General features: G+C 39.2%; 1 pseudogene across 3 annotated transcripts; it reads right to left on the bottom strand.

The window, feature by feature from the left end:
- Positions 1-16,575: 16,575 nt before the first annotated feature.
- Positions 16,576-20,006, bottom strand: LOC147634027 (transmembrane 9 superfamily member 12 pseudogene; annotated as a pseudogene). 3 transcript variants are annotated; one of them, XR_015266962.1, is made up of 2 exons: positions 19,826-20,006; positions 16,576-19,115 (listed from the first exon to the last, which is right to left on the bottom strand). The product of XR_015266962.1 is annotated as a transmembrane 9 superfamily member 12 pseudogene, transcript variant X1 (transcript). The 3 variants fall into 3 exon arrangements; XR_015266963.1 differs by having other exon boundaries at positions 16,576-19,120; positions 19,826-20,002; XR_015266964.1 differs by having other exon boundaries at positions 19,817-19,964.
- Positions 20,007-23,150: the final 3,144 nt, after the last annotated feature.

Raw genomic sequence — 23,150 nt, 5'->3', positions numbered from 1 at the left:
TTGCACCCAAACTCCTCTCTGTCGATGCAAAAATTTTCCACGTGAAACTGCAGGAAAATAGTTCACGACATGAACTACTTTTTGCAATCTCACGGTGTGAACCACCCCCGAAATCAGCGTCGCAATTCACGGGATTACCTTGCTAAAAATAGGTCGTCTTATCCTGACATCTCTGACACCATGGGTCTGACAAAATTGTAATCCGTGAACTAACAGAAAATGATTCATGATGTGAAACACTAAATAGTTCACGACGTGAACGATTTACATTTCATGACGTGAACTGTTTTAGTGTATCTCATGGCGTGAACTACTTACATCTCATGGTGTGAATTACATAGGAACTCATGATGTGAACGGTTTCCATTTCACGATGTGAACTGTTTCTATAGTTTCATGACTTAACCAGATCTAGTTCATGAACCCGGTACTAGTGAGTGTTTTTGCACACTTACTCACCTACACACATAAGTGAGTGTTTTCACACTTACTCACCTACACACATAAGTGAGTGTTTTCACATACACATACAAGAACAATAACCCTTTATGTGGTTGTTCATACATAGACACAAGTGGATACATAAACAAGAGTACATCTACACAATAGATACACACACAGAGATGGATATACACATACAAGACTCTGAATCCCAACACCCTCGTAGTAGATGGAGGGTCAGTAGTGAATATAATAATAGATGAGTTCTCAGTATCTACATTATGCTAACTAGCACTCAGCATGCTTACTAGCATTTACATGCTAACTAGCATGTAGAGTGTGCTAATCAGCACATAGAGTATGCTAACTAGCATTTACAGTGTGCCTCCAGGTATGGCTTGTATACTAACTAGCATGTAGAGTGTGCTAATTAGCACATAGAGTATGCTAACTAGCATACACAGTCTGCTAACTAGCATTTACAGTGTATGAAATATTTAGGCTTGAAAGGATTTCAACCAATCCATTGGCTTATTTGCATGGCCAATGAAAGAATAGTAAAACCTCTGGGTATCCTACCCAATGTGAAGACCACCATGGCAAGAGAAAGGACTAATGGCTCACGTACTTGGTCGACTAATATCATATGGTAGTCCTTACCCCCTCTTTTTAGGAAGACTATGGCTATATTCTAAGCTAATGCAAAGATAGATTGACACTCATATTACCCTATTGGGAAAGGAGTAAAAAGAGGGGTCTTAAAACTCTATAGAGGATATAGAGGAAAATTCTTCACAACCTTGGAGGATGTTGACCAAGTCATTACCCCAAGTGTAACACTTTGAAGATCAAAGAGTGAAGTGGATGCTACCCAAAGGCCATTCCCAAGTAAGATATGGACTCTTATTGGATTCACGGATTCAAATCAACTCCACCTTCCTAGGTGTGTACCTTGCCCCTACAAGAGGACACAATGAAGACTTTAAAGTAGCATTAGACCACGACATCAAGGAGTGGATGAATTCCAAAGCTTCTTATATCATATCCACAGAAGGTGATTCTTCCTCCTCTCTTACCATAAGTGAACAAGATTTAATATCAATAATTTCCCCCAAGTTGAAGTTTAAGTTGAAGTTTAAAGAACCAAATGGCAAAGGGCAGACAAAGAAGAACAAGAGGAAGGTCAAGAAGAAGAATAAGACTCAATGGAAGGCAGGCCTTCCCAAGGAGTACGAGCTAAATTCATCATCAATTAAAGGTACCATCATCAAACAAAGTGGAAGGTCAAGAAGAAGAATAAGACTCAATGGAAGGTAGGCCTTCCCAAGGAGTACGAGCTAAATTCATCATCAATTAAAGGTACCATCATCAAACAAAGTGGAAGGACATCAAGAGTTGACTTTGAAGACCAAAGACGACGAGCTAGAAAGATTTCTCAAGGTGGGAAAGTCTCTAAGTGAAGAAAAAACACAAGGGTTCAAGGATCTCTTATTAGATATAGGAACCTAGATGTGTTTGCTTGGTCTTATGGAGACTCCAAAGGAATATCCCTGGACACTACCAACACTAGATTGACTTAGAGCCTAATACTAAGCTAGTAAAGTAGGAACAAAGGAGGATGAACCCTAATTACTCAACCATAGTCAAAGCTAAACTCTTTAAGCTCCTAGAGGTAGGTTTCATATATTTAGTGGCTAACCAACAATGAGTGGGTTTCACCTATAGTGGTAGTACCAAAGAAGAATGAGAAGCTAAGAATAATATGTGTAGATTTTTTGAAGCTCAATGCCAAGACAAAGAAAATTCACTTCCCAAAACCCTTCACTAGCCAACTTCTAGATACTAAAATGTATTCCTTTCTAGATGGGTTTATCGATACACAACAAAGTCCCCATAGCTAAAGAAGATAGATCCAAGGCACATTTACCCTGAATGGGGGACTTATAATTAGAATGTGATGCATTTTGGATTATGTAATTCCCCATAAACAACCTTCCAAAGATTGGTGATGGCTACTTTCCACCATGATTTTATTGAAGTTTACTTATTAAATCATTTTCCCCAAGTGTGAGCTCTTTTGGGTGATCCTTTGTATTCCATTGCTATATTGCATATGAAAAGGACCATGGATACATCTTTTCTAGTCCCCTTTCACACTAGCCTCTCTGACCCTTTTTGTAACTAGCTCATCATCACTATGAAGACCAGTATTATTGATCTCGTGGCTGTGGTTGAAAATCTAACTAGGGAGCTCTAAGGTTAAAGATTCCCTCATCTCATCGAGGGACATACATTATTGATTTATGCTAAGGATGAGGAGGTAGCTCGTTTCAAAGTGGAGTTGGGGAAGTGTAGAGAAAGGAGTTGACTAGATCCCAGGAGGAGGTAGCAAATAAGTCTCACAAGTTAGAGAGGGAGAAGCTTTGTGAGGCTCATGAGGCTAAGCTTACTCGCCTCAAGGAGAAGTTTCACACACCTGTTATACCCCCTACCCCTACTTTTATATCATCATGTGACACCTAGGAGGTGGTAGCTTTGCTTGCTAAGGTGTGCCTCCTTTCTATGTGTTAATGGAGATCACAAAAACTTTGCAAAAGCAGATTCAGTCCATTTTCGCTCGTTACCCCAATATTTGGGTCAACTATCATCATGAGAAACTTTCATTATACATGTGTTTATATTTCTATGATATCATACCTCCTAAGGGTTCCTTAGATAACCTCTAGAGTGAGGAACATGTACGCTGAGTGTTTCAAGTGCTAGGATCTTATGTGAATGATGACACTATGCTTTTGAGATTTATGTTTATGCAAGGTGATTTGGTGATCCCAAATAAAGTGGATTTCTCTTGGCATGTGGGGGGTGGGTGTAGTTATCCAAGACATTCTTTATTAGGATCATTTAGAGAGGAGTAAACTTTTGCATGATTACCATCAGGCTATCTTGAAGTATCTTCAAACAACTTGGGCTCTATTTAGAGAGGAGTAAACTTTTGCATGATTACCATCAGGCTATCTTGAAGTATCTTCAGACAACTTGGGCTCATTTTGAGAGGAGTAAACTTTTGCATGATTACCATCAGGCTATCTTGAAGTATCTTCAGACTACTTGTCACCTACCCATTGAGAATTTCTTTATCCCATCTTGGTTATCTCTTGCAAAAGAGTATACACCATGACACAATAATACGTGATAATATTATTAGGGGAATATTTGAGCAAGTGACCTCACACCCTCCAATGTTGATTTTTATCATGATGGTGGGTGGAGGCATAATCTTTCCTATGGTTCTTAAAAAGAGTTATGAGTATCTTTCCTTGCTTTGGATTCATCCTTTGACATCTGCATGTTTGCATGAGTCTGGTCCCATTGTTACTATTTTTACTTCCACTCCATTCATTATAGATATTCCTTTGTCTTCTATTGTCAAGATCATTCCTCCTTCCTCTCCACCTTGTGTTCCATTCTATTACCTTCCTCTTCTGTTTCAATTATGTTAGGTCATTCCTTCCTCTCCACCTTCGTGTTCCATTCCCTTACATCCCTCTTTTGTTTTAATTATTTTAGGCCATTCCTAGCTCCTCACATATGGCCCACACTACCCACCCACATTGCGACCACTTCTCACGTAGCATTGGCCATTCATTACATCCTACTTTTGATTCTTTTTCTTTGTCTAACCCTCTTTCATGTTGAGATATCGAGCTTAACTACTAGTGCTGCGGACATTGATGACCTGCATGGGCAATAGATTTTGCACTTATGCCATTGGCTACGTTGGTGAGACTATGGGTGATATGTTGTTTATAGGCTGTGTGATAGCCACTTTGGTCTACTGGAGTTATGGCATAGTTATATTGCCAGCTCAGGTAGTCAGTAGGTTCTCACTATAGATTGAGTTTTGTATATTATAGTAGGAGAGTATTTTCCCTTGTAGTATGTACTCTTATCTCTTTATGTTATGATTATAGAGAAGAGAAGAGAATAGAAGAAAATTCATCCATCTCTCTTGTGTCCTTGTCTACTCTTATGAGTGTGTTTTCTTGCAAGGAGCTCAAGCTCATCCTCTCCCTTGCATTCTTCTCATGGTATATCAGAGCACTAGTTTATGTCAAGAGCTCAAGAGGTAAGCAAGAGGCAAGAAAAGGAAGTAGTACATGAATAAAGGTAAGGGTAAACTTCATCTCTTTTTCTTTGATTTGGAAGTAAATCTCCACCGAGGTCAGTAGACAAGCACAATAGTAAGATACAATGTCACAGTTTAAGGTTATAAGATTCCTCCCTCCAACTTTTGAGGTGTAAATGTGTAAGAACCTCCCCTTATATTCTTGTAATTATTCCCCTCTCTGAAATAGAAGAAAGATCTTGTTTTGCCCTGTTTTGGCCTAGAGAGAGAAAATGTCTAGAGAGAGATAATCCAAAATTGAGATATCTTTGGATATAAAAATCCTCCTAGTGTCTAAAATGGTTTCCCCTGAAATAGAAGTTCAAAATGAACTTTCTAATGTGCATTAGGAATCAATTAAAAATGATATAAGGGACCTTAGCCTAAGGGTCTAGATTTTCAAAAAAATTTGGATTATGGTCCAATTAAGGTTCCTATATAAATGCTCACATAAGATGAAGAGTTGACTAAGTACAAGGTTTATAGTTAAAAACTATGAGATATTACTAAAAAAATGAGATATTTTAGAATAATGATACATTTTTTACACCTTGGTAAGGAGAGGGGGACTCTTGAGTAGGCGCCTAATTCACACATGTGGATGAGTTTTTAATTCAAAAAAATTGAGATATTTTTATCTCTCCTCTCTCCTAGATCAAACTAGATCAAAATGGGAGCTAAATTGGTGTAAATCTTGTCCAAATTTAGCCAAACTGAAGCTGAAAAATTCTAGAACTTAGTTGGACTCAGTTAGTGACCTCCCTCACCTATAAATAGACCCTCATTCTTTTGTATTCTCATCTGTGAACTATACCATACTAGTATTATATTAAAATAATGATATTTTCTATTATCCCTTAAAAATCCTCTACTTTTGGAGAACTTGGAGCTTCTCTCTCTCTTCAACAATCCTTGGAGCTTTCTTCTCAACATACTAAACCAATTGATTGGTTTGGGGCTTCCTTCTAAGATAAAGAAGCAAGCCAAATCAAGAGGTAAGAAGTAATTTCATGGTTTTCATTAATATTCTCAAAAGATTTCACTTCTCAACCCCTCTCAAGCTTGAGAAGTTTCAAATTAATTGTTTTCAATGCAAATCAAGCTTTCTATAAGAATTCTAATGATTAATCACAAAAAATTTAGTTTTTATACTTAATTAGGATGCTTTTTATGTATATCTCTCTTTCCCAAAAGAATAGTCATTCCTATAACTAATTCTTTAGCAAATGAATGCTTCTCATTGATAAATTCTTAATTCAAAATCAATCTCTAAGGTTGTTAAGCTAGAGGTTAAGAAAATGGCTTTTTATGCTTTTATGCTAATAAAATTATGATAAACTTATGATTTAATTCCATAAATTGGATTTAAGTCAAAGGATAGTTATTCTATCATAATTGTATTACAAAGTCTTATTGTTTCCAGAAATATTAAAAATTATCAGTAATAGCAAAAGCTATGGCAAAATTTTTAGAAATTAATACATAACTCATTTTTATGCATAATGCTAAAAGAGGACTTCCTACCATATTCTAGGATTGGACATCCTATGCTAAAAGAATGATTTTCATCAAATTCATAGAAAACTAATTTTTAGTATTTATGCATAAATAATTAATTAAAGAAAAGAGGAATTTTTGGTATTTTTATTTTTATGCAAAAAGAGAAATTACCATGATAATGGAGATCCATGTAATTAAATGAAAAAAGAGAAATTTTGGTATATTGAAATAATGAATATTTAATTTAAGTTTAGATAAATTTATTTTATGTACGAGAAAATTTAAATGATAAAAGAGGAATTCCCATGACAATTGGAATTCAAACATTTAAATTTTAAAAGTGGAATTATTGGCATATTTGAAATAATGGATAATTTTAGATAAATTTATTTTATGATAAAAGAGGAATTCCCATGACATTTGGAATTCAATCATTTAAATGCAAAAAGAGGAATTCCCATGATATTTGAGATCCAAGAAATTAAATGAAAAAAGAGAAATTTTTAGCATAATTCAAATTATGAGTATTTATCAAAAGTGGAATTTTGAGCATTATTGGGAAATATGGGTAGAATTGATTTTTGTAAATCCCATGAATCTTTTACTCAAAGAAGAATCTTGAATATATTTCACTTGAGAAATTTGAGAAAGAATATGAAAATATCCATCGAGAAAGAGTACCTTTAACTAGGCCAAGCAATTGGCATAAATTTAGAAAAAGTCCCATCGGTATTGAAAGTAGAAAATGTTACTAAATGTGAATAGATGTGAATACAATGTGAATAAGATGAGAATACGATGTGATAGGATGTGAATGCAATGTGATAGGATGTGAGTGGATGTGAATACGATGTGATAAGATGTGATAGGATGTGAATGCAATGTGATAGGATGTGAGTGGATGTGATAAGATGTGAGTGGATGTGATAAGATGTGAATGTGATGTAACTGGATGTGGATGTGAAGAGATGTAGATGGGATGTGATGTGATGTAAATAAATGTGGATGTGAAGAGATGTGGAAGGGATGTGATGTGATGTAAATGAATGTGGATGGGATGTGATGTGATGTGATGCAAATGGATGTGGATGTGATGAGATGTGGATGGGATGTGATGTGATGTAAATGGATGTGGATGTGGATGTGAAGAGATGTGGATGGGATGTGATGTGATGTAAATGGATGTGGATGTGAATGTGAATGTGATGAGATAAGATTGAGATGTGATGATATGTGAAAGGAAGTGATAGGATGCATGTGACGTGATGTGGATGTAATGAATGAGATGGATGTGAATGGATGCAATGAGATGTGAATGGATGACATGTGATGTGATGTAAATAGATGTGAATGAATGTGAATGTGATAAGATGTAAATAGATGTGAATGGATGAGATGTGATGTGAATGGATGTGATGTGAAATAGATGTGATGTGATGTGAGGTGAATCGGGATAGATGTGAATGGATGAGATGCAATGTGAATGGATGCGATGTGATGTGATATGGATATGGATAGATGTGAATGGATGAGATGTGATGTGATGTGATGTGAAATGGATGTGATGTGAATCGGGATAGATGTGAATGAATGAGATGTGATGTGATGTGAATCGAGATAGATGTGAATAGATGAGATGTGATGTGAAATGGATGTGATGTGAATCGGAATAGATATGAATGGATGAGATGCAATGTGAATGGATGTGATGTGATGTGATATGGATATGGGTAGATGTGAATAGATGAGATGATAGATGTGATATGTAATATGATGTGACTAGATGAGAATAGATGAAGGACGATGAGAATACATATGATTGGATGTGGATTAAGCAATGTGAATTGATGTAGAAGAATGTGGAATAACGAGAAATAATGTGGAACGTGGAAAGATGACATGTTTTTAAATGACTGTTTTATGTCAAGAATGCTGGGGAAGCATTTTGACCATCTTGTGAATGAGGTCATGGAGACCTAAGTGATAAAATTGCAACAGCTGACGGAGATTCAACGGAGGACGTCTCGCGTAGCAAGGTCAACCGAGGTCTTGACCAGCCCCGGTTCGATTTAAATGGTGAGCTTCCGGTACGGTGGATGAGGGACCAAGGAAGCAGCCTATGAGTGAAGCGCTAGGTGACCTGCAAAAAGGAGCCTAGAGGGTGCTGACCATACGGTGCTTGGGCTCTGGGTCGTCGAAGATACACACATGCGTCGAGGAAGAAAATGGAACAAGGAGTTAGAGTTGTTTTCTGAACTCGGGCATGGATCTGGTTGATTGTCCTTGCTGGTCCTCAACGGATGAGTCCATGGCTCTTTTATATGCTGTTGGTTGATCTTGCTGATCTTCAACAGAGAGTCCATTTGGATTTTTATAAGTGAATATATTTTCGGGTACTATGAGCTAGGAACTATTGAAAAGGCCCCTGAGTGAACATGTGGTGAGCGTTCTGGTTGCCAATGATGCCATAGGTACACCGATGAAGGAATGATTGGAAATTAGAATTCAAGCTAGATATTTTGGAGGATTATGATCAGTGATACTATGGTTTCATTAAAAGATTGTTTTAAAGACAGCTGAATCTGTGAAAAAGGCAATTTCATATTGGGTGTGTAAGTGGTGTGACTATCTTGAACTTTGCTTGAAGCGCCGGCTAGGGGGCCTGGGAACTCTTTTCCCTGGTACCCGGGGCAAAACGTAACCAAATTCCTAAATGGATCCTATCACTACAGTGGTTGGGCGGTTGGCCTAACCCATGGGACTGGATGGGTAGGCTGGACTGAAGGATCCCTAAAATGAGACTCAATTCTGTTAAGTTACGATAGATGAAGTAAATCCCGAATAGTCTTTGTTCTATGGAAAAGAATCAACGGCTGTGCCTCTCGATGAGGAAAAAAGCGTTGGTCTCTATAATCCAAGTGCAAATCTTTTCCTTGATCTGATCATGTGACTTACAGGTTCGGTCGGATTAGTTTGGTTAGTTAAGGCTCTTGACTACGTTAGAATAAAAATATCTTGGAGGAATTTCTGTGGGTGAGGCCCCGACGAGTGAGAGGCTCTGCCCTGATGCGTAAGAAATGCTACTTCCGCTGCTAGCACCCCCGATTTCATTGTGCGGAGGGGGCAGGGATCTTTTAAAGGTGCCCTTCATGGCAAAGGGGAATTATATTGTGCATGAGAAGTCCAAAGGATCGTAGTGATTTTAGAATTTAGATTCGAGGCCATTTTAGGGTAGAGTGGATTTCTCTTAGCATGTGGGGATGTAGGTCTCCAAACCATTCTTTATTGGACTCATTTAGAGAGGAGTAAACTTTTGCATGATTACCTTACGCTTTTGAGCTTTATGTTTATGTAGGGTGATCTGGTGATCCTAGACAAAGCGGATTTCTCTTGGCATGTGGGGGATGTAGTCCTCCAAGAAATTATTTATCAGGTTCATTTAGAGTGGAGTAAACTTTTGCATGATTACCTGCAGGCTATCTTGAAGTATCTTCATACTACTTGGCACTTACCCATTGAGAATTCCTTTGTCCAGTCTTAATTCTCTCTTTCAAAAGAGTATGTATCATGACACGATAATATGTGATAATATTCTTAGCTTCAATGTATCTAGTAATGTGGGGTCTAGCTGGATTAGTCCAAAGGTAGAGATTCTCGAACTGGCTCTTTTTGTGGCCACTTGTGAATGGTTCTGGGTTTGGTTAAGGCCCTGGGCAAGCTATTTTCGGACACTTGAGAATGGTTCTAGGTTTGGTTCAGGCCCTTGGGAAAGCTCTGAGGTTCCCTCCTTGGTTCTATGATTGGCTCTAGTACACTATCAAGGATGCACTTAGGCGGGGTCATTAGTTTGTACTCAACTACTTGCTCAAGTGTTGGCTCTAGTTTCGCTAACACCTTCCTTACAAGTTCTTGGGCTTTGTTTCATTCTCCCTTTGTGTAACATGGGGTTGGGGTACTCCTTGATTTTCTTCAAAAGGTTTTCATTCAATGGGATTTGTTTCTTTGTGGGAAGAATGGGTTTGAGTGGGAGATCGCTTGTTATCTTCACAAGGGAGGTAGCTTTGAAGTCGTTTCGTGTCAAAACCACTTTTCCTGGTTACGACATCATTGTCCTTGACAACTATTCGTGCATTATGTTTATGCATGCTCTTTGAGATCATCTTTTATATCTTAGGTTCTAGTTCATTATATTTTCTAGGGGCTACTATAGCCTTTGGGACTTGTGCCATTTCACCATTGTTTGGTGCCCTAAAGAGCATAAAATAATGGTGGTGGAAATGTTTTTAACAGGTCATGTCTTCATGTGTAAACTCGCGGCTCCTAGGACCTAGGATAACTTCAAGATTGTATTCTTAGATACTTTCATTAGAGAGCCGGATGAGACTCTGGATTTTCATCAACTACACAAAATATAGTTGGCAAGGAGGCCTTTTGTTGTGACTTTCATTCAGGAGTTTCGAGAGCATATAGCTAAGTTCTCGGATCTCCCAAATCTTTGTGTCCATTTGGTTTTCCTCCAAGAATTACCTCATGATTATCACAATTAGGTAAGGTGGGAATGTAATTGCATTCACTGTGCACCTATTGATGATAATATGGTGGCAATTGTGTGAAGAAGGATGTTGCAGGTCCTTTTGACCAGAAGAGTGTAATGAAGAAGATGAGGAAAGGGAAAAGAGACCACAAACCAACCACCGTCAACAAGGTGGAATCATGTTAACGTGCTACGCTTTTTTGTGTCCGGGATAGGTGCTAGTTAGCATGACTTTTATAATGATTTCTGGATCCAAAGATGACCCACAATGCAAAAATTCCTATCATGCTATACATCATTGGAAAGCTCTTGAAGAAGAGAATATTTATGTATAATCTCTAAAAATTTCTAATTTTATTTGCAAAAAATTTATCGCATGCCCATTTTTTATGTTAGCACTACTAAAAAGCACTGCTAAAAACCTAAAAAAATGTAGCACGTTAACATGATTCCACCCAACAACAGGGTGAAAGCAATCTCTTTAAGGCCTAGCAGCTCTCTGGGCAGGTCTCATCTTTTAAGAAATCGAAATCGAAGTCTCTTGGTAAGAGGCCAACAAGATTCTACTATCTACTATATCCCCTGATGCTCGTAAGGGAGCATGTTTCAAAGGCCACCCACTATGCTTTCAATTATCCATTCAACAAGAAGTCTTTGGGTGGTGGAGGTGGTGGCAAAGCAATGCAAACACACCGCGCTCACATGATGCAAACTAATACTGTTCCAAGTAATCATCTCATTTATTCTATTAATGTCTATTCTTTCAATGTGGCAGTTGTGAGAATTGCCGTTTTAATATGGGGTGTTTGGTCCACATGACCTTATCCGGATGACGGATGAAGTTATGGGATCCCTTGTACATGCTTTATTTGATGATGGTAGTACTCACAACTTTATTGATGCTTCTCTTATCCAGAGATTATGTATCCCAATGGTGTTGTGTGACCTCTATTATGTGGTCAATCTGGCGCAAGCTGTGTCCCAATGTTAGCAAAGGAAGGTTCCTTCGGTCACATTGAAGATCCAAGATTTTGAAAAGAATTTTCTTTCCTTGTTATGTGCCTTGACAATATTGATGTATTACTAGGCAAAGAATGGTTTTTCACAAAATCCCCATTGTAAATATTGACTAAGTATTACTTTTGAACATAATATGAAGAAGTTTTCTTTGGTTGGTGTTTTATCTAGTCCAATGAGTAAAAATTCTTCTAGTATTGATGTATCAAATGTGATGATAGTCATATGTGTTCTACTTTGGAAACGAAAGAAATGCTTAACAATAATGAATGTGATTTTCTTTATTGTGTCCTTAAGAATGAAGTACAGTGCAATGATGTAATTTTTTCGTATTCTCTTAAGAATAAATTTGAAGTGTTTCTAGGCTCTAAGAGTTCTTTCTATGCTAGTTATTTTTCTCAATGTGGAGTTGATGCTTCGCACATTGAGATTACATTCTTCCTAAGAGATTGGTTGTGGGAGACCAGCAAGCTAGTTTGAGCTTTGGTGCCATTGATATGGTAGGCTCAAAGAGAGTTGACCTTTGAAGTGTGGAAGACTTTTTCAAGAGATTATGTTTGAATTTTTAGATGTGGTTCTAAAAAGAACTACATCTTGGTTTACTAATTCTTGGGGCTCATTCATTATTTAGGTAGCCTTAAGCCAGAATGAGGAGGATGAAGGAGCTAGACAGCTTCAAGAGTACCTTTGTATGGGGCATGTAAGACGTAGTAAGTCACCATGGGGTGTACATGTTCTTTTAGTGTACAAGAAAGATTAGACCAAAAGAATGTGTGTTGATTACAAGGGTCTTAACAAATTAATTGTTGAGAATAAATGTCCTTTGCCAAGGATGGATGCTTATTGATCTACTTTGTGGAGTGTGATACTTCATGAAGATTGATCCAAGGGTAGGTTATCATCAAATTAGGATATTTTAGGATGATGTCTTTAAGACTAGATTTAGGACTAGATATGGGCATTATGACTTCTTGGTTTTGCTATTCGGACTCATGAATGCACCAACAACTTTCTAGCAGATCATGAATGATTTATAATGTCACTAATTTTTTATTGTCTTCTTAGATGGCATCCTCATGTACAAGTAGGACCCTTAAGAAACATGTTCACCATCTAAGAATTGTGTTAGATATTCTCATAAAAGAATTCATGTTTGCTAAAGAAAAAAAATATAATTTCTTTAAGCAAAGAGCTGACATACCTTGAACATGTTATTACCATTAATGGTGTCCACATTGATAATGAGAAAATCAAGAAGGTCTCTGAATGGCCAATCCTAAAGACCATTACATAATTCAAGTCCTTTTTAGGATTTGTCAACTTCTTCCACACATGTATATGGAATTATATAAAGGTTGTATATCTTTTTGGATCTTTCCAAAGGGGTGGACAAGTACAATAAGTAGAAGCCTATTGAGTGGTATGAGGAGTTGGATGGGTGCTTTAATAAATTAAAACATCAAGCAACCACTGCTTCTATGTTACAGATTATGGATCCAAGTAAACCATTCATTGGTTGAAACGGATGCCAATGATTATGCTATCGGCGCTACATTGTTCGAGGACGGCACACTAGTTGATTTTGAGAGTAGAAAGTTGACTAACCCTAAGATTAAGTGGCCTATGCATGAGAAAGATCTTTTTATTGTTATTCATGCTTTGAAAAAGTGGAGACATTATCTCTATGGCTCTACTTTTGTGGTGTTTGTGGATAACTCATCTCTGAAATAATTTTGCAATTCTCTATAGTTGAGGGGGAAAAGGCTCATTGGTCCAAGCTTATGCAAGAGTTTGATTTTGAGATCCGTTATCGAAAAGGATCTACTAACAAGGTGGCGATGCTTTGAGTAGAATTAGCCATGTGAATAAACTTTCATTTGTTGAGATTCGGTCTTACCTATTGGACTCTCTCAAGGGCTTGTCCCTATGATGGATTCTTTTATAGAATCTGAGATATTGTCCACACTTGCAAGCAGCCAGCAAGATGTGTTGCAGAGCATAAAGAGTGTGTAGGATAGAGCGCAATTTATGCCAACCAAAGGTGATCAACTAGAGGCCCAAAAGAAGGTCAATGGGTTTACTTGAGAATCCTAAAAGACTCTTTGATAATGAGGACTGGAAAAGTCTATAAGTTGTGTCTGAGACATTTTATGATCTTCAAACAGATTAATGAGGTTGCTTATAGGTTCATCTCCCAAATGGAGTCGTGCACATCATGTTAGTAGATTGAAATAAGAGGTATTAGGTACATGAGATAACTTGGTTTCTGATCAAGAGCTCACAAGACTTGAGGATCTATCTGTCAATGTTCCCCACGGGCCAATGGCTATTATGGATCCTAGGGATCGTACCCTTAAGAATCGAATTATTCTTGAGTGGTTGATTAGATGGAGGGATCGTACTGACGAAGAGAGCACTTGGAAAAATGTTGCTTCACTTTGATGCTAATATCCAGACTTTGTCCCCCAATCTTCCTCTTATTAGGAGGCGGGGAATGTTTATGTGGACATAATGTGGCTAGTGTTAGAGGCCAGCCAGACAAATCTTATAGCAGTGTGGACTAGTCTCGAAATTGGCCCATTTGTAAGTACTTCCTGCTGAGCTGAGGGTCCCAGCTAGAGGTTATTTGCCAATGATAGCCATGATACCTTGTGGATCTACTTCTATCTTCATCGTAAAGCTCCTTGAAGGAGATAAGTATGGCTATGGACTTTTTGATCATCTTAGCATTTTACTATGTAAAGGTGATGGTTGCTTTGTCTCCCTCTTTTTCCCTTGCCTTCGCTTCATCCAATTTTATATACAGGGCAGCAAGCTCAATTGCATGGTTCTTGTCTGCATGTTATGAGCTTCAAATACACAACTAGCTTGGTCTCAAGCTTCTTTGTTTCTGCTTTGACAACAACCAAGTCTTCCTCTAGATGGACACAAGCTTTTAAGCCCCAAGGTAGTCCCCTTTAAGAAATGCTGCATCAACTATATAAAAACCACCTTTATATATTTTTTATAGGAACTAAGACCCGTTAATATATAAAATATCCTTTTAAATAAAGGGTCTAATGTATGTGTACATTCATCCTCCCATATGCTCTAAGTGAGGCCTATAAATACACCCTTTGTGTATAAACTATATATTACATGATTTTATAATATCCTATCGATAAACTCACACGAGATATTTATATAGAGTGCCACCAACCCCCCAAACACAACACGCACTCCTTGATGGTGATGAAGTCGAACATGACTCCATTAGTGTTGAAATTATATCAGCCAAGCTTCTTAGCAAAGTAAGTTCGAGTATTTGAGAAATCTCATGGGTGTATTAAAGAGGAGATTTAATAGAATTAATCTTCACTTATTTATGGGCTACGGTGATGATAACTCTCATTAAGACAATTCGATTGGTTATAAAGAAATGAGCAATTTGCCAAACCTTTAAGTTAGTTATTAGACAACTAATTTGGACTATATAGTTGATTGATTACAGGTTTCATTATTCAGCTATGAACAAGGACATCCTTTATGTCTGTAAATGTACCTTTCATGAGAAAGGTAATCATTGAATTAAAAAGGAGCTGAGGTTTTCTCTGTGTCGCCAATGTCTGTGTTCTCTTTCTAATTTTGGTGGATTAAATGTTTGTAACTATGAAAAAAATCAAGAGTCGATGCTGTGAATTTTAAGCCCAATCCATCAACCCTCATAAGTCCCCCTCATACCACTCATGCCCTGTGAGTTTCCATGCCAAATTTTTTCAATTCTATTGCAAGGACCACGGAAAAAAATTTGAAGACAACTACCAAAGTGAAGATATAAAACTGCATGAAGAATGCAATTTTAGGAGTCAAATCCAACATTTTTGGGTTAGGGTTTGGATATCCGACTCCAAGTTTCATATTGAACTTGACAAGAACCTTTTTCTTTCTCATTATGTAGATGTTTATTAAGACCATCGAGCTTACTCTCTAAAATGGATATAATACACATGATATCCATACGTTTACTTAACCAGATGATGTCTATAAAGATGGATGAATATATTAATCAAATGCTCTAAAGGTGAACTGATGAGCTAAAAGGAAACATTGTGGGCATATTCAATGAAAAAGCAAAGTCACCTAGTATAGGCAAAGCAAGAAATACAACGGATAACGCCGTTAAACTGCTCTTTAATCCAGTACCTAGACGGTCTAGAAATTAGTGATGTGTTTATGATACAAATGGAAATCTTAGAGCACAAAATTTTGCCAAAGTCAAAACAGGTTGATAAGAATGTAGACATGGAAGATGTTGCAAAGAGGCTAAAGATTGAAAGAATCTTGCAGAAAGCAGTTTGACTCAAGTTTGAGTGAATATGCACATACCAAGGAGAAATATAAAATGTCAGATGTTTGAATGAATATTGTGTGTAATGAGTGGACAACCTAAAATTTATCAATTGCAACATAATCACTTCCTAACTTGCAGCTTCCTGGAGACTAACGGACAAGATAGACTTTAACATGATACCCCTCTCTTATCAGTCCCTAATACCAACCCAAACTACATCTTATAAGGTAGACAAACTTCAAGGACTTTAAAAACAAAAACCACAATGTAATATTGATAAATGAGAGTCTAGTCACAAAGCTTCAAATCATCAACTCCATCCTGCACAGCATAGACTACTCCCTATGAGATTCCCACTCATCTCATCAGCACCCAAGAGTACAAACACAACAAGTGTGTAAAGACCCTTACTTGGTCCTTACAGAAATAACCCCAGAAACGAAAAGGGGAGATCTCATCTGCACACTCATGATCTCCCCCGTCCAAGTCATGGTTCGGGGATCTCTGTAAAGGCCCTGAAATAAATGCTGCTGTTACATGAGCGCCTTAACTGTGTTACAATACCCATGCACACCATAGATAACAAGATTAAAAAATCCAAAACTCTGCTTGTTCAAGTTAACTGCATACATGTGCAGTATAATACAAAAAACAAAAACCGAAATACTACAGACTGCAAAAATAGATCAGTGCCTGGTTGAAACACATAAATTCAAATGTGCTTTGAGCAGTCAACTAAATCCAGATCTGTAAAGCTCTTGCAAAAGTAAGGACCTTCATAATCTCACAAGCCCTTTCTATATTAACAATGCTTAATCCAGTACAACTAGCTTTTACTTCCTTTTCTGATTTGAAAGAAAAAGGCCTTTCCTCATCTTACTGGAATCTACTATTGAAAGCACAGCCAATCTCAAGGTGAGAGAAAGCCACCTGCTAAACTCAAGCTTGCTGGAGAAAAATGGTGGCACCATACTACTGTGCTAGAAACTGTCTCACTGTTCCCAAGACTCTTGATCCCCTTACTCCACCATCAGTCTATTTTCACAGATGAAAAAAGATAGTGAACAAACCAGAATGATGTCAGGAACCCGATAGTGCCGGTCGCCAGCATGATTGCCAAGACCATCAAGATTGAGTATCCCAGGTACAGTGCAGTTGAAATGGAGCCACTGAGACTACGCAGATCGAACACCAAATAGTTGACAGCGTATAGAAAAACATAAAGAGCAACTGAGCCCGATGCAAAGAAGGATTTCCACCACCAGCGCCAATCCTCCACACACAGATGCATGTAAGTGAGCACCACAGATACCTCAGCACAGACTATCACAAGTAGCACCAGCACCACAAAGAGGAACCCAAATACATAGTAAACCCTGCCAAGCCAGATGCTGGACATGATAAAAAAGAGTTCAATGAAAAGTGTTCCAAATGGTAGTGTCCCTGCCCCAAGTATGAGCAGCCAAGAGGGGTACTTCTGTTTTGGAATCTCCCTTGGAATCTGATTGGTACGCACAGGATACTGGATATGTTCTGCCCTGGCCCCCAAAAAGCCTCCCAGCAGCGTCAAAGGTACAGAAATGCAGAACCAGAGAGCGAGAAGGATGAAAAAGAGAGAGATTGGAATGGCACCGGTGCTCTTACTGGCCCAAAGAAGGAAGTTCAGAACCATCAGAATGCCAAAGGCAATGCCAGGGAAGAAGCAAGCTACACGCCATGCAATTGATCTCCAGCCAGTAGAATCACCTTTCATAGTTCTCCACAGCCTCACTGCAACATATCCAGCAGATATCCCAAGGATAAGATAGAGTATAATCATTCCAGAAAGAAGCATACCACGTGAAGCAGGTGACATGAACCCAAAAGCAGCAAATAGGATTGTCACAACTGCCATCCCAGTAATCTGCATCCCACTTCCAACCATAACACTGAGCAGCTTGGCGTGTGGTGGAGCTCTGAAAACATCCCCCACCACCAACTTCCATCCAGAGAGTTCTTCTGTCATTTGAGCTTGGGCCTCCTTGTCTAATTCCTCATACTTTGTCAGATCCCGACGTACAGTGCGAAGAAAGATAACAAACACAATACCCGCAAGGAAAGTGATGACCATCAGTGAGTTCAAGATTGAAAACCAATGCACTCGAGCACCTTCCATTTTGAGATATGCATCCCAACGTGAAGGCCAGCGGATATCACTCTTTACAAAATTCACTTCGTAGGAGAAGGTGATTTGCTCACCTTCCTCAACAAACTGCTGAGCACTTCCATCACAATCAACTGTCGGAGAGATCTTGTCATACATATTGAGCTTAGAAATAGCCTCCTTATCAGCATGGCGAATACTACAAGGGTTAACTTCAAAGCCCACTACCTGAAAAGCTGATGAATTTTTACCACCACCAGTGACAATGACATCCAAACCATCTCCAGTGCCCATCACACTACCTGAGTCTTCATACTCGTGAATGAAAACAGTAAACCTCAGATGGTTGATAATGCAGTGCTGTTTAGTTTGGGTATCATCAAAGTAACCCACTGGGAATCCTGTCCACGGCAGCAAAACATCTCCTGCCTTAATATACCTGATGGCAGGCAGATTATCGAGCATTATGTTGACTTGATAGAGATCATTAATCCTCTGCTTCAAAATCTTGACATTGTCAGCATTAAGCTTATGAGTGGAGCAAAGATAGATGCTGGACTCATTGACATTCATGTGAAATTTGTAGGGTGAATTCTCAATGCGATCCCCCATAAGAAGTTCCCCCAGATTCTCTGGACTGTGCTGTTCACCTTCCTGCGGCTTGCAGTAAGGAAGGCTGTAGTAGCTAAAAGGAAGCTCTGTTTCAATGGACGTGAGAGAATTTACCATCACCGTAAGATTATCATTATAAGAAAACTTCCTCATGTAACTGCCGGGCAAGTAGAAAGCATTGGCATTGGGCACACAAATCAATATGATTGACAAAATGGAGAGGCCACAGAGCCATGCAGGCTGAAAAGTTGTTCTGGAGGCGCTCATTTTCAGATCTCAAGGTTCCCAAGTCTCAGATCTGGCTTATTCTCTGCAGATCTGAGTAACTAAGGCAAGCACTAGAAGCTTTCTTGCACAATCATTGTATCTATCCCTGTGCTTCAACAGAAAAGAAGACATACAACTAAAAGACTGAGAAAGAATAATTTATGAAGCAATAGAATGGAAACAGTTCATACATAGATTACAGTTTCACAAATTTGAGCAGTACAGTGTGAGTCATTCCAAGAGGGTGGAGTCAATCAGTAATCCAAGCGATTCAGTCATTCAGCAAAGTAACCGATTTGAAGATCCGACTAAGAGATTTCATGAAAGCCAATTTTCCATACTAATGTGTCTGTAAATCCTGCAAATATGACTGAATTTGGCGTTGAAAGGATCAAGATTGTGCAATAACAAAGCGCTACCATAGCTTCTCACTCATAAATGGTATAATCTCCTGTGTCCTGATCTATGTCTGATCTACCCTAACACCTTGCCACAAACCCTAAGTGCCCAAACAGATGGCTTCGAGGGGATAGCTATGGTGGCCGTTTCCGCCCTGTGTTTTGCACCCTATCTTTTCAGAACCTCTAACTATTACAAGAAAAATCTCTAAATCTGCATGTGGTTTCAAAGGCCCCTTGTATCAGATCAAGCGGTCCTGTGCATCAGATCAGGCTACGGAGGGTCCTTTTCACAGATCAAAGAACGGAATCCCTAAAGCTAAACCTCCCTTTCCCACAACAACAGCCAGACTAAGCAGAAAATACTCAACAGAAACTCAGAAATGGTAACAGGGAATGAGAAACGTACAAAACCTACCTGCAGAAAGAGCTGGTCTCTGCGATGGCGAGAGAGGCACGATGCACACACTGCGGCTGCTGCTCTGCTTCCTCGTCGTCTTCGTCACGGCGGCAGAAATACGAACGATTCTTCTACCTCTTCTTTCTCTTAAAGTACCAGGTCCTACGTCATAAGCTCACATATAAAAAAATCCCCTTCGTTCACACCACACGCACGCATATACTTGACTCTTGAGGCTGGCCTCGGAGCGTGTGAGTGCATGTTTGAATGGGTTGGGGGGGTGACGGCACGGCTCCGGGGTGATGGCTGCCGGAGGGCAGGCTCTGGGGGTGTGCGGGCATGGCGTCGGGTGGTGGGGGGGGAGGGGGGGGCTAGTGTGTGAGGGTACAGCTCGAGGGGGCACGGCATTCAGGGGACCGGGGGGTCGGGGGCGTGTGAGGGAACGGCTCCGGGGGGTGTGAGGGCACGACACCGCAGGGGGGACGACCGGGGGGTGTGAGGGCATTGCACCGGCGAGGTGACGGGGGACCGGGGGGTTGTGAGGGTACAGCACAGGGTGGTGGACAAGGATTGCTGCTGGCTGATTTGTATATAAAAAAAGTGGTGTTGAGCACTTTTCAACTTCATGTGGCCATCCTTTAAGACCCACCATCAGCAGTCCAGAATGCCAGACTCACTCGGACATCCAAAACTTTTTAAGAAAGTCGGCCCTACTAGGATTCGAGCTCTTAACATCAACCACTAATTTTCACCATTTAAACCACTTGGCCTGGTGTCTAAAACAAAAACAATGCATGCTTGTGAAAGGCCAATAAGTGGACACTAGTACGAGGCATTTTAGGGCAAAAATGTTTGCGAACGTTTGTGAAGACTCCCTAAGAGCCTAACCCCTTGGATATCTCGTGCTTACTATGAGATCTATCTCTCAAAGAAGCTAATGGCGAAGACTAATGGCGAAGACTAATGGGAAAGACCAAATCAGCCCTTGCTCACAAACTAAGGCATGTTGTGTAACAAATGACATAAAGACCCTTAGCTTAACAAAGCGGTGGAGCATCCTTAACATGGCAAGTATTTTCTACACATGCTCACGTACCTTATAAGCTGAATTCTAAGGCCAACACATGTTGTGTATGCTGTGTAATCGCACTTAAAAGTTATCACCCTTCATATAGATCAAGGGGGGAGTATATGTCAAAGGAGTTTCATGTGTATATGGCTAAAAGAGGCATAAAACATCAATGCATGGTGCATTACAAGCCTCAGTAAAAATGGTGGAGAAAATGAATGCTCAACAAGGTGTTGCAAATCAGCCCATACTGGCTAAAAATCTAAATCTCATATAGCTATAATCTTATGTATTATTACATTGGCAGTGCATCATGGATAGTATATATATTAGTTAGATATCAAGATTGCCTTCTTAAATGGTGATTTTCATGAGGAGGTTTATGTACCTTAGCCTCATGGTTTTGTTTAGAAGAACATGAGTCTAAAGTATGTAGCTTAAGAAAATCTTTATAGGGCCTTTAGCACACTCCCAGAGCATGGTATGAAAAGATAAATGCATACTTGGTTATAAATTATTTTATAACATTTCACTAAGAGTACCCTCTATGTAAAGAGGAGTAAGAATTATTTTTTGGTCATCATTTTATATGTTGATGACATGCTTCTCACAAGCCCTGACGAGGACAATATTTCAACAAGGCTAAATTATGTGTGTCATTTGAGATGAGAGATTGGGCTCGTTGCATTATGTAACCAATTTATGTAGCATGATGATGGTAGAGTGATGATGATAATGTGATCTTACAATCAAAGTGTACATATAGAGAGACTGCTTACACAATTTGGTCTTGAAGATTGTAACACCAGTAGAGACAAGCGTTAATTCTCAATCTCTAGGATGCATATAAACCATTTGATGCATTACTTTATCAACAAGGGTGCCTCATCTATCTATACACAATATGAGGCCATACATTCAATTTGGGGTCTCCTAGTGGAGTAGTAGGTGCATGCACATTCCTAGAAGCGAGCATTTGCAGGTTGCCAAGTGAGTATTTCGATACTTATAGAGCACTCAGTATCTTGGTCTATTCTATGGCACAGTCTCGGAAGTAAGCATTGGCACAAGGTTATGGCAAGAGAGTATTTCAATATTTATAGGACACTCAGTCCCTTGGGCTATTCTATGCTAAGGGGAGTGATATCAGTTGCATGCTTTCAGTAACTCTAATTGGGTTGGATATTATGGCATGCGAGTGTGGCTTTTACTTTCATCTTGGTGATTTATGTATACGATGGCTTAGTAAGACAATGGCCACTTCAAGTTGTGCAGCTAGATTTTACAATGATTATAGAGTGTGTATGGCTCAGATGCCTTTGGCAAATCTTGGTATTGGACAGCAATCCCCCACCTCCATCTTCGTTGACAACCAGAGTGCATTAGCCCCTAGTGTTTCATTCTCACACAAAGTACATTAAGATGCATTATCATTATGTCAAAGAGAGTATTAGCTTGGCTTCTGTCTCTACACACGACAGTGTGGTAGTAGATATGTTCACAAAGTCTCTCACAAGAGAAGTTTGAAGCTTTTCATAGAGCTTTGGGCTTATTTGGGGATTGATCAGTCGCATGATCTCTAATGTTCACATCATCATTAGAGCGAGATTTTCTGTAGCCATATTTATATGGTAGTGATGTGTGGATAGGCTAATAAATGGCCAAGGTCCTTTTTCCCTCCTTAGGAGGCTTTTTTCCCCAAGTGTGTGTGCACACTCTTATGAGTGAGTTTGTAGGTGACCTTATTATGTCACTTCACTTGTTTTTCACTCATTCTCACATCAATACTTTGAGTGGTGTGCTTCTCCACATCTTTGATTACTTTTGCATTTGTGTCATCCACTATGTCATCCACTGTACTCGCTTGGCTGAGTATTTGGTGAAGAGTTGGACCCTTGTTAATGTCAAAGGCCATGCCCTAGTGGAGACCTTCATCAAAAGTATGCCACTCTGAAAATTCCACAAGGAGGACAATGATGAGCCAAAAAAAGTGAATATTGATGACGTTGTAGGGCTCCATCATAATCCAGGATAAACTTACACATTGTGCGAAGCATCCTATCTTCATGGAGGTAGAGGGGTGGCTGAGGTGGAAGCATCTAAGGAAAGTTAAATTGTTGTAGCTTTAGGTTATACTTCAGCTCTTACTCGAATGGGTCCCAGGCCCATCTTCTTTCGATTGGGAAATAAATTGGGTTAACTCTGAGGTACCTATGGGAGCGTAGCAATAATCTTTCCAATACTTGGCCTGGAGAAGGTAGGGTCACTGCCACC

This window comes from Cibotium barometz, chromosome 11 (genome assembly GCF_041138505.1).
Source record: "Cibotium barometz isolate CiBa-2024 chromosome 11, ASM4113850v1, whole genome shotgun sequence".
NCBI lineage: Eukaryota > Viridiplantae > Streptophyta > Polypodiopsida > Cyatheales > Cibotiaceae > Cibotium > Cibotium barometz.
Note: the sequence above shows the minus strand (reverse complement) of the source record. Positions and strands in the feature narration are given on the sequence as shown.